Source organism: Rhinolophus ferrumequinum, chromosome 23 (genome assembly GCF_004115265.2).
Source record: "Rhinolophus ferrumequinum isolate MPI-CBG mRhiFer1 chromosome 23, mRhiFer1_v1.p, whole genome shotgun sequence".
Lineage (NCBI taxonomy): Eukaryota > Metazoa > Chordata > Mammalia > Chiroptera > Rhinolophidae > Rhinolophus > Rhinolophus ferrumequinum.
This window is the reverse complement of record NC_046306.1, coordinates 15,250,844-15,264,075: the sequence shown is the minus strand read 5'-3', so window position 1 is coordinate 15,264,075 and position 13,232 is coordinate 15,250,844. Positions and strand designations below refer to the sequence as shown.

Genomic DNA, 13,232 nt, shown 5'->3' with positions numbered 1-13,232 from the left:
TATACAAAACACATTAACAATATACCGATAAAATAATCTATTTGATCCATAAAATTAAATCAGTGAATACTCCCTGTATCTTTAATAAAGTAGAAAAATAAAAAATCTCTATATTTAGAAAATTCAAATATATATATATAATATTGTATATGTATTTATCCATCCACAAAGTGATGGATCTATATATATCCATCACTTTGTATTTATGTTCGGATTCGTGTCCTGAAGTTATCTTAAAATTCTATCTTCCAGTTTTCTTGAAATTTTCAAATACTGTCTTAGTACATTAAGTTCTTCTGAAATAGCTTACAGATAAAAGTACCATGAAAGTATACAGAAAATCAGTTTTTTTCTTTGCTAAAAATTTTAAATTCTTCATTATGACTACAAAGAGAAAACACTCATCCATTTTTTTAAAATTCCTCAAAATGGGAGCTCCATTTATGTCATATACCAGGGGTGCCAAAAAAATGTATACAAGTGGACACTGTTCAACCAGTAGTTCACCGTAATCAGAAGTGTCTGGACGCTAATGGAAAACCACTTTGAGCATGTCTTGTAATTGCAGAAGTCAAACGTGACCTGCATTCATTTTTTTGTTTCAATATATATTGAGTATTACAATTTTAATAGTTTTCCTTTCTTAAAATGTGTATACTTTTTTTGGCACCCTCTGTATATACATTATCAAAGATTCTAAGGGTCTCAATTGCAAATGGCATAAGGAATAAATGTAGGAGGATGTAAAGAATCACTATCACAAACTATAAAAACCAATCAATCCAGGTACTACGAGCAAAAATAAATATATTCCTCTGGATTTTATGACAATCATTTAGAGATGAGAACAGGAATGGGTATTTTGTTTTATTTTTTTTACAATTTTGAAACTTTTTTTTTAATTGGGGAATATTGGGGAACAGTGTGTTTTTCCAGGACCCATCAGCTCCAAGTCAAGTCGTTTTCAATCTAGTTGTAGAGGGTGCAGCTCCTTGGCCCATGTGGGAATTGAACTGGTGGCCTTGGTGTTATGAGCACCGTGCTCTAACCAACTGAACCAACCGGCGGCCCCAGGAATGGGTATTTTATCCATCTTACTACCTTCAGGACTTTTATGGAAGTAACAGAACTTCTCCTGAGGGTATCAACGCCTCCACAAAATGAACTAAAGAAAAGAACATTTTGGCAAGGAAATCATGACTGCATTTCCCTCTGCTCTTCACGGTTATTACAGTCCCAAGCTACACCTGAACTCCTAAGTGCCCTAGGAAGAGCGTTCCTTCACTGCAGAGACGAGGGTGGGAGGTTCCCTCACTGTATTCTAATATGCCTCTTCAGTGACAAATTCTTAAACGGGGGGGGGGGGGGGGGGGGGGGGAGTAAAACTGGATGCGTGTGTGTGTGTGTGTGTGTGTGTGTGTAAGAACTTAGGCATAGTGTTGTTAGTTAACCTAGCACCACACGACTAAAACATGACAGCACGCTTCAGCTTTGGAAGAAATCTTCAGAGAAGGTTGGTGGTGAAAAAAATACTTGCTTTGCTTTGCATCCCAATGATCTGGGTTCAAATTCTGCCTCTAACATTTACTAGCTTTATGACCCTGAACAAGTTACTTCATTTCTCTGAGCTGCAGTTCAGCCTCACAGTGGCTATGAAAACAGGATTTTTTCATCTCTGTACCCCCAGTGCCTTGATGAATGCTGCACACACACCAGGTATTCATTCAATGCTAGTTCTCTGTGCTTCCCTCATAAGTACAGTGTTTCCCCGAAAATAAGACTTAGCCGGACAATCAGCTCTAATGCGTCTTTTGGAACAAAAATTAATACAAGACCCAGTCTTATGTTACTATGAGACTGGGTCTTATATAATGTAATGTAATGTAATAAATATAAGACCCGGTCTTATATAATATGAGACCAGGTCTTGAACATTAATTTTTGCTCCAAAAGATGCATTAGAGCTGATTGTCTGGCTAGGTCTTATTTTCAGGGAAACACAGTATGTCACATTCTATTGAAAACAAAAACGTTCTCTAGGGAGCAGATATCTAAGCCCTAGCTATTATTTTCAAAATAATACGTCAGGCCCCCCCTTATCCACGGTTTCGCTTTCCACAATTTCAAGTTACCTGCAGTCAATCATGATCTGAAATACTAAATGGAAAATTCTACAAATAAAAAAATTCCTAGGTTTAAATTGTGCACTGTTCTGAGTAGTGATACAATTTTTCGCCATCCTGCTCCAACCTGGGTGGGCCATGTATCACCCCTTTGCCAGTGTAGCCACACTGCATATGCTACCCATCCATTGGTCACCTAGGAGCAGTCTGAAACTGTGGTATCTCAGTGCTTGTGTTTGAGTGGCCCTCATAGTAGCCTAACACTATGTCACAATACCTACATCAGCTCCTCACATAGGCCTTGTATCATCGCATTTCATCACAAGGGTGAGGACAGGAGACTATTTTGAAACCATGTTCACATAACTTTTATTACAGTATATTGTTATAATTGTTCTATTTTATTATTGTTGTGAATCTCTTAGTGCCTAATTTATAAATTAAATGTTATCATAGGTATATATGCATAGCGAAAAACAGCACAGTTGACCCATGAACCACACAGGTTTGAACTATGCGGGTCCACTTATACATGGATTTTTTTCAATGAATACTGTAAATGTATTTTCTCTTCCTTATGATTTCCTTAGTACTATTTCCTCTTCTTTAGCTTAGAGTATTATAAGAATACACTATATAATACATATGACATACAAAATATTTGTTAATCGACTGTTTTGCATGTCCTCGGTAAGGCTTCCAGTCAACAGTAGGCTATTAGTAGTTAAGTTTTTGGAGAGCCAAGTTATACGTGGATTTTCGACTGCATGGTGGTCAGTGCCCGTATCCCCCATGGAGGATTTGGTACTGTCTGTGGTTTCAGGCATCTACTTGGGGTCTTGGAATATACCCCCGGGGGATACGGGAGGGCTACCTTAATAACCTGATACTGTAGAATTCAGGCAGTCCCATGGAATTCACAGCAGCTCTTCACCTAAATTAAAGCTTTGCATAAAGGACATAAGTATAAAGAGAACCACTAAATATTTACTAAAAATAAAGCTATTTCAAACCTTGCTATACTAGGGGGACAAGAGAGGAGAGAGAATATATTCTCCTCAGTTGATTTAGATACTAGATACCATCATTGTCATATACCGAAGGTATTTTTGCAGGTAGAATCCTTGAATCCTAAAATCAGTTCAAAAGGGTTCAGAGTATGAGTGATCTACTTGTGACTCCATTTGGTCATAACCAGCAAAAAGTCTTTCCATGAGAGTTCAGAAACATAGGCACCTTCAGTGAGAATCAAGCCTGAGGATATAAAACCCTTTCCCTCAATAAGACAGAACTACAAACCCTGCTTGGGGGCAAAGCCATACTTTCAAGAAAACCGTAACAACTTCTTTGAAACTTCTATAAATCACAGAGATCGCCAAGACACCATAGAGCCCAAGGGCCTGGTGTTTCTGATAGGTTTCCTGTAATATAACAGCAGCAGTCACAAATGAGATCTGGTTTCTAAAGAGATAGATTCTGCTTCGGATTTTCTTTGGTATTTGAAATAGTTATAAGAAAAGTAAATCAATAAACACAAAAAACTAACTGCCAAAGGATCTTCCAGGAAGGCAGTCGTGTAAGTTGTGGCTTCCCCATTTCACTTCCAAATGGCCTTTCAACTTCTTGTGTGGTTCACATGAAGTAATATGCTGCTGAGTTCAGAGAACTTCCAATTATACTGACAATAAACTATAAAAATAATTGTAAAGATACAGAATATTAAAAAACTGTGGTCAAAGTGATCATATTGAAAGAGTTTGCAATGCTGTAACAACAAAAGAGCTAAATGTAAAAAGCAAAGAAATAACTGCAGTATAAAAGATGTGACTCCAGACAGACTGTGAAACCACAACGAGACACAACGAATTTCCTAAAAGATCTAGATTTACTTTGTCCATGGCCAGACTACAGCCAGGACAGTATCATAGTCTGGTTACTATCAGGGAAATTCCAAAGCAAAAAGGACAAAAAATTTTTTTTGTAAAGGATACCTTTTAATAGTCCACTGATCTAGAAAGATGTTTAAATAATTTACCGCAACGCATCTACAAAATCTGCCCTGGGACAGAAAGAAGTTCAAAACTAATAATTTTACCACTCCATATTTTCCCAGGCCTTCAGTTACAGTCATGCATTGCTTATACGAAACCACCTGTTCTGGCTGGCATCAACCATGTTACTTGACGATTCATGCCTAATCATTTTATCATACATGGATCTCAAACCTTCTTTCTACTGCCAGAGAGCCACAAAATTCATAAAAACTATCTCCCTGAGGTTGCCAAACTGATCTTCCAATTTGGCTTACCAACAAACTCTACACTGCCATGCACAGTCAGGAAGTACAGATCCCCACTAGGAAAGACAACTCACAATTAGCCTTGAGACCAGAACAGAATGGTCCCTGTAGGGGCTTTTCTAAGGGTCACGAGGTGTATCCCTACAAGTATGTCAACATTGGGGGCCTACTGGGATGGTATTCCTATATGCTATTTGAGAAACAATCCAATCTCAGGCAATACTGCAGACGTTCTGAAAACTGTAAACATGTTTAAATGTTTTTTCTGTTCATGGATGTTACACCAGAAATGAACAGGGTTCAGGGGGTGAGGAATAATGCATACACAGTCCCAAAGATGACTGGAGATGCCAAGGATTCTCTAAAACCTTGGCCAGATTACTAATGGTCCATAAAGCCTAATTTGGAAAACACGGGCCTACAAGTTCAAAATTGAATTATACTGCCTTATTAGATTCTACACTACCGAAAACCAGTCCCATCAGTTATAACTGGAACTAGAATACTTTATGTACACAAATATAAGTGCCTGCTTATGTATTTTTAATTGGATCAAATAAAACTGAAGCTGCAAACAAACTCAAATTTCAATTATCTCACTAGTGAGGGGATTTCCTAATAGCGTCTTTTTAAAAACCAAGTAGCCGCCAACCCTCTGCACATCTGACAGGAATGTCCTTTGAAATTTGGGTGCAACAGACTCCCGTTACCTCTCATCAGCCAAGGGGATAAATACCCTGAAGGGGACGCATTCCTTTTTTTTTTCTGTAAGCTTAAACATGCAATCTAATAATGCATGAAACTTGGCTGCGGGGCTGCTGGGCACCTCCAGGGTTCCAATTTTCGGGGCGAGTGCGCGCTAGTGCGTAGGAAGGGGGCGGAGGGGTGCGCGCTCCGAGGACGCGCCGGGGCCCCCGCCCCCTCCCGGAGCAGCAGCCTGGCACCAGCCCACCCTCCTCCACCCCTGCAAACAGACGCAGGACGCCAATAGAACAACTTCTCCGCGGGGGCGGCAGTGGAATAGCGGTCACCCCCGCCATGGCGCGGGGCGGCCGAGCCGGGGGTCCCCGGTCGACCTGGCCCTGGGAGTGGAGGGGGGGGGCTCCGCACGCCCCGCCCCCACCCCGCCCGCCAGGCCTAGGGCCGGGGGCTGCCGGGACCCCCGCCCCTCCGCGCGGCCCGCAGCGGCGCACTCCCAAGGACGGCCGTCCGGCCCGAGCGCGGCCTGAGCACGAGCCGGAGCGGGGCGCGGCGGAGCCTGGCCCCTCGCCTCAGGCCTCAGGCCGCCGCCGGCCCCGCTCGGACCCCGGCCCCTCCGGGCCTTGGCGCCGCCGCAGCCCCTCATCCCGGCTCCATTCATAGGGGTACCCCAGCCTGGCCGGCGGGGCGGGGCCAGGGACCTGCGGACAAGGCCGGCCCGCCGAGGCCGGGGAGGAAAATAAAAAGTTAAGAGAAGAACTTACCTAAAATGGCTCCTGCAGCAGCCAAAATACAAACAGCTATTATTTGGTGAAGTTTAGCTCAGACACCCTGCAAGGACACCCTAACCCGGCTCGGACCCGCCTTCCTTGCCACGCCATTGGGCTTCGCCATCCCAAAACATAGAGTCATTGGTCAGCCTGGCTGCCGCTCAAGCAGAAGCCCATTTCAAGCTTGCTTGCAGGGGCGAGTGATGGGCTCGCTCCATTGTGCTCGTATTTGCATGGATGTGATCGCGGCGCTGATTGGCCAGCACTTGGGGCCGCCCCGCCCCCTGCCTCGCGCCCCCCGCCTTGGAGACGCCGCTGCGCGCGGCCCCGCCCCCCGGGGCCGAGCAGCGGGGCCACGGGGGCGGGGCGGGGCTGGGGTCCTGCGGGCCGAGGGGGCGGGGCGGGGTCCTACGCGCTACGGACCGCAGGCAGGAGCGGGGACTTGGAGCGCTAGCTAGCGGAGCAGGGCTTCTGTCCGCAGGTGGAGGTCTCGCAGGTAGCGGGCTAGCCGTCTGGAAGACCGTGGGCTGGCGTCTCCGGGGATGGGAAACGATGTGGCTAGGGTCCCGCGACAGAGATTATGCTGGGGCCGAGGTCCCGCAGACAGAATCGAGGAGAGAGGCGAGGAGGGGTCCTGCAGGGCAGGAAAAGAAGATGCCGCGAAGCCAAGCGAAGAACCAAGAAGTCCCATGTTCTGCCTCCAGCCGCATCTCCTGCCGCTCCGCCTGGCTCCCTGGCACACAACTGCTTTCTTCCCAAGGCCCTCACACACCTCGGGAGTTTTGCAGTCCCGAAAAGCCTGCAGCACCTTGGATATACCTCCGTAAAAGCAGGTGTCGAGCTATGGTGTATGTATTTTCAGGCCTCTCTCCCGCACCATCCTTGTAGCATCCTCAAGGACAGGGCCCAGCATATGGCAGAGATTCAACTAATTGTTTGAAATGTTTTCATTCGTTGGTTAGCAGCTAATTTTTGAGTGCCCACTACATGCCAGACATTGATCCTTTAAGAGAGGGGATACCGTGGTCAGTGGGACAAAGACCTTGCCCTCGTGGAATTGTTGATCTAATGGGAAAGACAGACAATAAATACAAGGGGCAGGCAGTGATAAATGCTATAAAGAAAATAGATGGAGGCAGGAAGGGCTGGGGAGTTTGCCATACCTTGCTGAATACTGTGTATGGCATCCCACCACTGCCCCCACTGCTGAGACCTTTGCGGTTGCCTGCCCCCATCATGGGTGTTTCCTTAGCAAATGGTTGGATTCTGAATGTAGAGGCTCATTTTACCTTAATTAAAGTAGGAATGATCTGAGTCCTGCTGATTCCAAGAGCAATTTGTCAGATACCTTTAAGATGAACATGGTCTGCCTTTGTCAGGGATAGCTGGAATGCTTTTGCGGAGCCTTACTGCACCCCCAGAGAGAAGATATTTTTAGTGTCTTTGAAACCACAGGATTCCTGTGGTTTTCAGCCTGTGGTCCTAAGTCTCTTCTGAGGACCACTTCTTCACTTCTTGGCAGACACCACAGATTTCACCAGTTTGAAAATACAGAGATAGCCCCCCAGCCACCTGTCTACCTCACCTGTACACGTCTCTCATTTGACTCAAGGCTGGCCAAAAGCCTCATTGTCCTTTCCTTCCTCTTCGTTCTTCCTCAAACAAATATTTATTAAGCACCAACTGTGTTCCAGGTATTGTTCTAGACACAAAGGATACAGCATTAAATAAGGCAAACAACATTCCTGTCTTCAGGGAACTCATAGTCTAGTTGAAGATAAGACAGAGATACAGACATGGATCCTGAGAACCTCCAATCCTGCCAAGCTGTTGGCAAGTGAGTGTGCAAAAAGCTGCTTGTTCCCCCCGCTTCACAGGGACAACAAACTTGCCCTCCTGAACCAGCTGCTACAGGGCCTAAGGCAAGACCAGGCAGCTGGTAGCCATAGCCTTTCCAGTTCGACACCAGGATCAAGGGGTCTAAAGTTCTCAGGAGTGCTCCTAGAGCTCATGTCTGTGCACTTAACTTCCAGAAAGAAGCTGGGCGCAGTTACTACGTCAGAGGCAGACTTAGTGAGCCCTACATGGGAGTCAAGTGGCCCACCCTTTGCACAATCAAGTCCCTTGCCCACAAATGATGAAATAACATAAATGAGGTAGGGAAGGAATGGGACTCCAGACAGAGGGAGCAGCATGTATATGCCATGACATAGAAGCAAGAGAAAGCATTGGGAGATGTGGGAGCAGAAGGAAGAGGGAAGGTAGACTTGTCATTATTCCTGTTCTTAAACCTGAGAAAAGTCAGTAGCATGAAGAAGTTAAACACACACACACACACACACACACACACACACACACACACAAATGTTATATAACTGAAAAATCAATTGGAGAGTACATAATTGATTCACAAATGAGAGGTACAGGTACAGCAAAGGAAAGATCTGGAAGCTGCACTCAGGAGAGGCATCAGGCTTGACCTTCAACGTGTCAGGTCTGCAGAACGGAGTGGGGTTAGTGGAATCTGACCCTTAAAATACATCTGCAGCTCCCAGGGACCTGTGGATAGGTATGGGAGGGAAACCAGACAGCTAAGTGGCTTTTAGCTGCACCCATTCAAGGAGATGTCTTAGCCTGGGTTCTCCAAAATGCAGAGCCTGCTTCTTGTAGGGCAGGCATGAGAGGCAAAAGGAGTAAGGCAGGGAAGAGGGAGAGCTGATGCCAGGATGGTTATTCATTTGGCCTCCACTAAGTGTGGCTGATTGCTTCTGCTCAAGGGATTATCCTCTGAAAAGCCACATAAAATAAGTCTCAGAATATCCTGCAGGCGGGGGAAGGGAAGGAAATTAATCCACCAGCTCATCTCTCATTGGCTAAAGATTCATCCCAGTTGTTCATGCATAGGTGCCAAGTGGGGTTCTGTGTTGTCCCAAAACTCAGTGTTGAGGCATGTAGCAGGGCCATGAAGTCAAGCATTATCAGGGTGCGGCTGTGTGAAGTCACATGGAACCCAGGCAGAGCTGGATGCCACAGCAGCTGCTGAACCAAGAGAGTTGACACTAAGGCTCTGAATGTCTGCTACGGGGGTGACACCACTGAGGCATGACTTTCCGTAACATATGAGGTATGATCAAAAACTACAGGGAATGTTTAAATTAAAAAAAAAAATTATTACAGTAAAAGACACATTGCCATTAATCCACCTCAAAATACTCCCCCTCACTTCGAACACACTTATCCCATCATTCTGCCCACTTTCTGAAGCAGTTCTGGAAAGTCCTCTTTTGTGAGTGTCTTTAGTTGCACTGTCATGGCTGCCTCGATGTCCTGAATCAATTCAAAATGTTTACTTTTCATGGTCATTTTGACTTTGGGGAGGAGCCAGAAGTTGCAAGGTGCCAGAGCCAGTGAATAAGGTGGATGACGACACACTGTAATGTTTTTATTTGACAGAAATTGCCATATACCAGAAGCGATGTGTGACCTGGAGCCTTTCTGTTGTGATGAACAAATACAGTGAATGCTGCTGCCGAGTGCCATCCAACGGTAAGGCAGGGATCTTTAATATGGGAAGTGGCACATCAAACCTTAGTGTGTGACAAGTTTCAACTTGTTCTGTATAGTCAGTCAGATGTGAGCTATAGTTGAGAGAAGGTGTGTTTTGAAGTGTGCGGTAAATCATCCTCCATGCTCACAACGCTCCGTGTCACACATCGCTTCTGGTACAGCAATTTCTGTCAGATGAAAACATTATGGTGTGTCTTCATCCACCTTATTCACCGTATCTGGCATCGGGTAACTTCTGGCTCTTCCCCAAAGTCAAAATGATTCAGGACATCGAGGCAGCCATGACAGCGCAACTAAAGACACTCACGAAAGAGGACTTCCGGAACTGCTTCAGAAAGTGGCAAGAAAGATGGTATAAGTGTGTTTGAAGTGAGGGGGAGTATTTTGAGGGGGATTGATGGCAATGTGTCTTTTTCTGTAATAATTTTTTTTAATTTAAACATTCACCCTAGTGTTTGATCACACCTCATATAGTATGTCTACGTTTACAAAGGGCCCAGAAGAGCAATCCTGAGGAGCTCTGAAGGGGAGCCACAGAAGGGCTTCCAGCAGTTCTAGAACTTTATGATAGTAACTCCATAAACAAGTTGCATCCTGCCTGACCATGTCCTCTCTTGCCTTCCTGCCTCCATTCACTTGTCTGTTTCCTCCATTAGACCATGAGCTTCTTTATTATTCTTTAGTATGTATCTGTGGCAGAGAAAGGCTATTTTCATCAGCCCATTTCATTTTCCTCCTATGCTCATAGCAAATCTACATTTCTCTGTAGTCCGGTAGGCCCATGTGACTGAGCTGCTGGTAATGAAATTTGGACAGAAGTGATAGATATATCCCCCTTCCGGGCAGCCCCTAAAACCTGTGTGATCCTCAAAACTCTCCTCCATTCCTCACCTGCTGGCCAGATACAAAAATACCCAGTAGAAGATGGAGAGGTCCCAGGAAGTGGCAATGGAGTGAGCCTTGGTCCCTGACTGACTGCATGGAGCAGAACCCCTGTGCTTACCTGCAGTGGACTGTGCTGTGAGGGAGAAATAAAGTGTCATAGTGTCAAGTCACTGAAATAGGAAGGTTGTTTACTATAGCTCTTACCCTGTTTCCCCAAAAATAAGACCTAGCTGGACAATCAACTCTAATGTGTCTTTTGGAGCAAAAATTCATATAAGACCCAGTCTTATTTTACTATAATATAAGACCAGGTCATAATATAATATAATATAATAATATAAAATATAATATAATAATATAATATTACCAGTTCTTATATTAATTTTTGCTCCAAAAGATGCATTAGAGCTGATGGTCCAGCTAGGTCTTATTTTCGAGGAAACATGGTAGCACACTCCGACTAATACAGTATTTGTCTTACTTCATTTGATTCTATATCCCTCCTGGGCAAGGATCAGGTTTATGTGGCTTTGTAACCCAAGTACTTGTGTGACGCCTGACACATAGTATGAATGGGTGTGAGTGAGCTGATACCTAAGCCTGGTCTTAAAGGATCCGAGGTAGAACGTTAGGCAAGGTGGTAGGTAGAAAGTGATGTACTCAGAGGGGCATGGCATGTGAAGAGCAGAGAAACTGTGGAGAAAATACACAGTTCTCAGCAGTGCCAATGGTTTAATGATGTGAGAGGGAGATGACTAGGATGAAACTAGAGAGACGGCAAGGGCCAGATCATAAGAGGTCCTATTCATTACAGGAAAGACTTGGCACTTTATCCTACAGGAATCAGTCAAGGATTTTAAACAGGAATGTGATATCATCACATTTATGTTTAAGAAAGATGTCTCTCACAGCCTAGAAGGAGGATGGACTAGAAAGAAAGAAGCAAGAATGTGGATTTTTTTAAAGCAACATTTCCTTTTGCCCACAAATCATTCATCCCAGGAGATGCTCCATTCAAAGGAGGTTTTGGGGTCAAGTTGGTTTGGTAAGTTGTGCATATTCTAGCTCCTTTCCATCACTCAGGAGCATATTAAAAATCCTGAGATTTAATGAAATCTGTTAAACTTTAACATAATACGTCTCACAATTATTTGACCACAGAACCCCATTTTCATTAATCCCTATTAAAACTAGTATTAGGATTAGATTAGCCTACATTTCATAGGACATAATAAAATTGAAGTCTATTTTTGTCTTGCATAAAGAAACCTGGGAAGCAGGTAGTCCAAGAGTGGCATGGCAGCAATACGGTATTATAAGTGATCCAGGCTTTAGTATTTTTGCTCTGCTATCCTTAGCTTTCATACCTATGGTCCGAGATGGTTACTGGGGCACCAGTCCACATGTCCTTGGAAGGAAAATGAAAAGGCAAAATAGAAAAAGTGGAGCTGAGTCATATCCCTTAAACCACTTTCCTAGAAATACTACACATCACTTCTGCTTATGTCTCATTGCCCAGAACTTTGTCACATGGCCACACCAAGCTGCAAAGGAGGCTGGGAAATATGCTATTTTAGTTCGCTTGGCTGCATGCCAAGTTAAAAATTGAGGCTTTGTCACTAGCTGTGTCTGGCACAATGTCCCACCAAAAAACATGTTCCACAGAACATAAGTTGGGATAAAATGACAAAGTAAAGAGACTGATTTTTTTTTGTATCAGCTTTATTGAGGTATAATTCACATGCCATACAATTCACCTACTACAAGTGTACAGTTTGATGATTTTTAGTAAATTTATACAGTTGTGAAATCATGACCACATTCCACTTTTAGAAAATTTCCATCACCCTGAAAAGTTCTCTTCTTCCGATTTGTAGTCAATGTCCCTATCCACCCCAGGCTCAGGCAACCACTGATCTGCTTCTCTATAGTTTTGCCTCTTCTAGAAATTTCATAGATACAGAATAGTGCAATATGTAGTCATTTATGTCTGGCTTATTTCACTTAACATAATATCTTTGTGGTTCAATCATGTTGTAGACTGTATTGTCACGTCATTCTTTTTTATTGCTGAATGGCCTTCCATCGTATGCAGATGCCGCCTTTGGTTTATCCACTTACCAACTGATGGACTTTTGGACTGTTTCCACTTTGGGGCTCGTCTGAATAACGCGGCTGTGCACATTCACGTACAAGTCTTTGTGTGGACAAACGTTTTCATTTCCCTTAGGTAGATAGCTAAAGAGATCGATGTTTAAAATTGAACGCATTCACTGAAAGGATGTTTATTGACTGCCTAGGACTGACGAGTATTATAGTAGGTGCCAGGGATACGATGGTGAATAAAAGTCAGCACAAACTCAGCCCTCATGGAGCGAGCAGTCTATGGAGGAGACAGGCATTAGTCAAATAGTCGTTCAAACAAATATAACAGACATCATAGCAGTGAGTGTAATAAAGGAGGTGTACATGGTGCTGAGAGAGCCTATGCTGGCAGGGTCTGCATGGGTCAAGGAGGACAGGAAAGCTGCCCACGAGCTGAGATCCGAAGTATGACATGAATTCCTATCACCCCAACGAATTTAGTCCTGCAAAGTAGTGTCTTACGAAGGCCATACACTTACTTCCAACACTACCCTGGCGAACAATTCCAAGCCCATTCATTGGTGTCTTTGCCCTGGGCCTGTCCTCAAAGTCCTTGTGTTTTAATCTCTCACAGTGTTTTGTTTTCTGATTAGACCATGACTCATATAACAAGCCACAGAAGAAAATCAACTGCATCCCTGTAGAATCACATCTCACTTATTGCCCAAAATGGAATTCCCCTGCTCAATCGCCGACCGTATTCTCCAGAGCTGGTGGAGAGGGGTTCAGGATAGTTTGCAAAAA

At 44.1% G+C, this 13,232-nt stretch overlaps 1 protein-coding gene across 3 annotated transcripts in view; it reads right to left on the bottom strand.

The window, feature by feature from the left end:
* CHD6 (chromodomain helicase DNA binding protein 6) overlaps window positions 1–6,034 on the bottom strand; it is a 181,118-nt gene extending 175,084 nt beyond the window's left edge. The window contains exon 1 of one of the 3 annotated variants that reach the window (XM_033094536.1): window positions 5,886–6,034. The gene's annotated coding sequence lies outside the window, so the exon portion shown is untranslated. The remainder of the gene's footprint in view (window positions 1–5,885) is intronic. The other 2 variants (XM_033094538.1, XM_033094537.1) reach the window with 2 other exon arrangements.
* Between the last annotated feature and the right edge of the window lie 7,198 nt (window positions 6,035–13,232).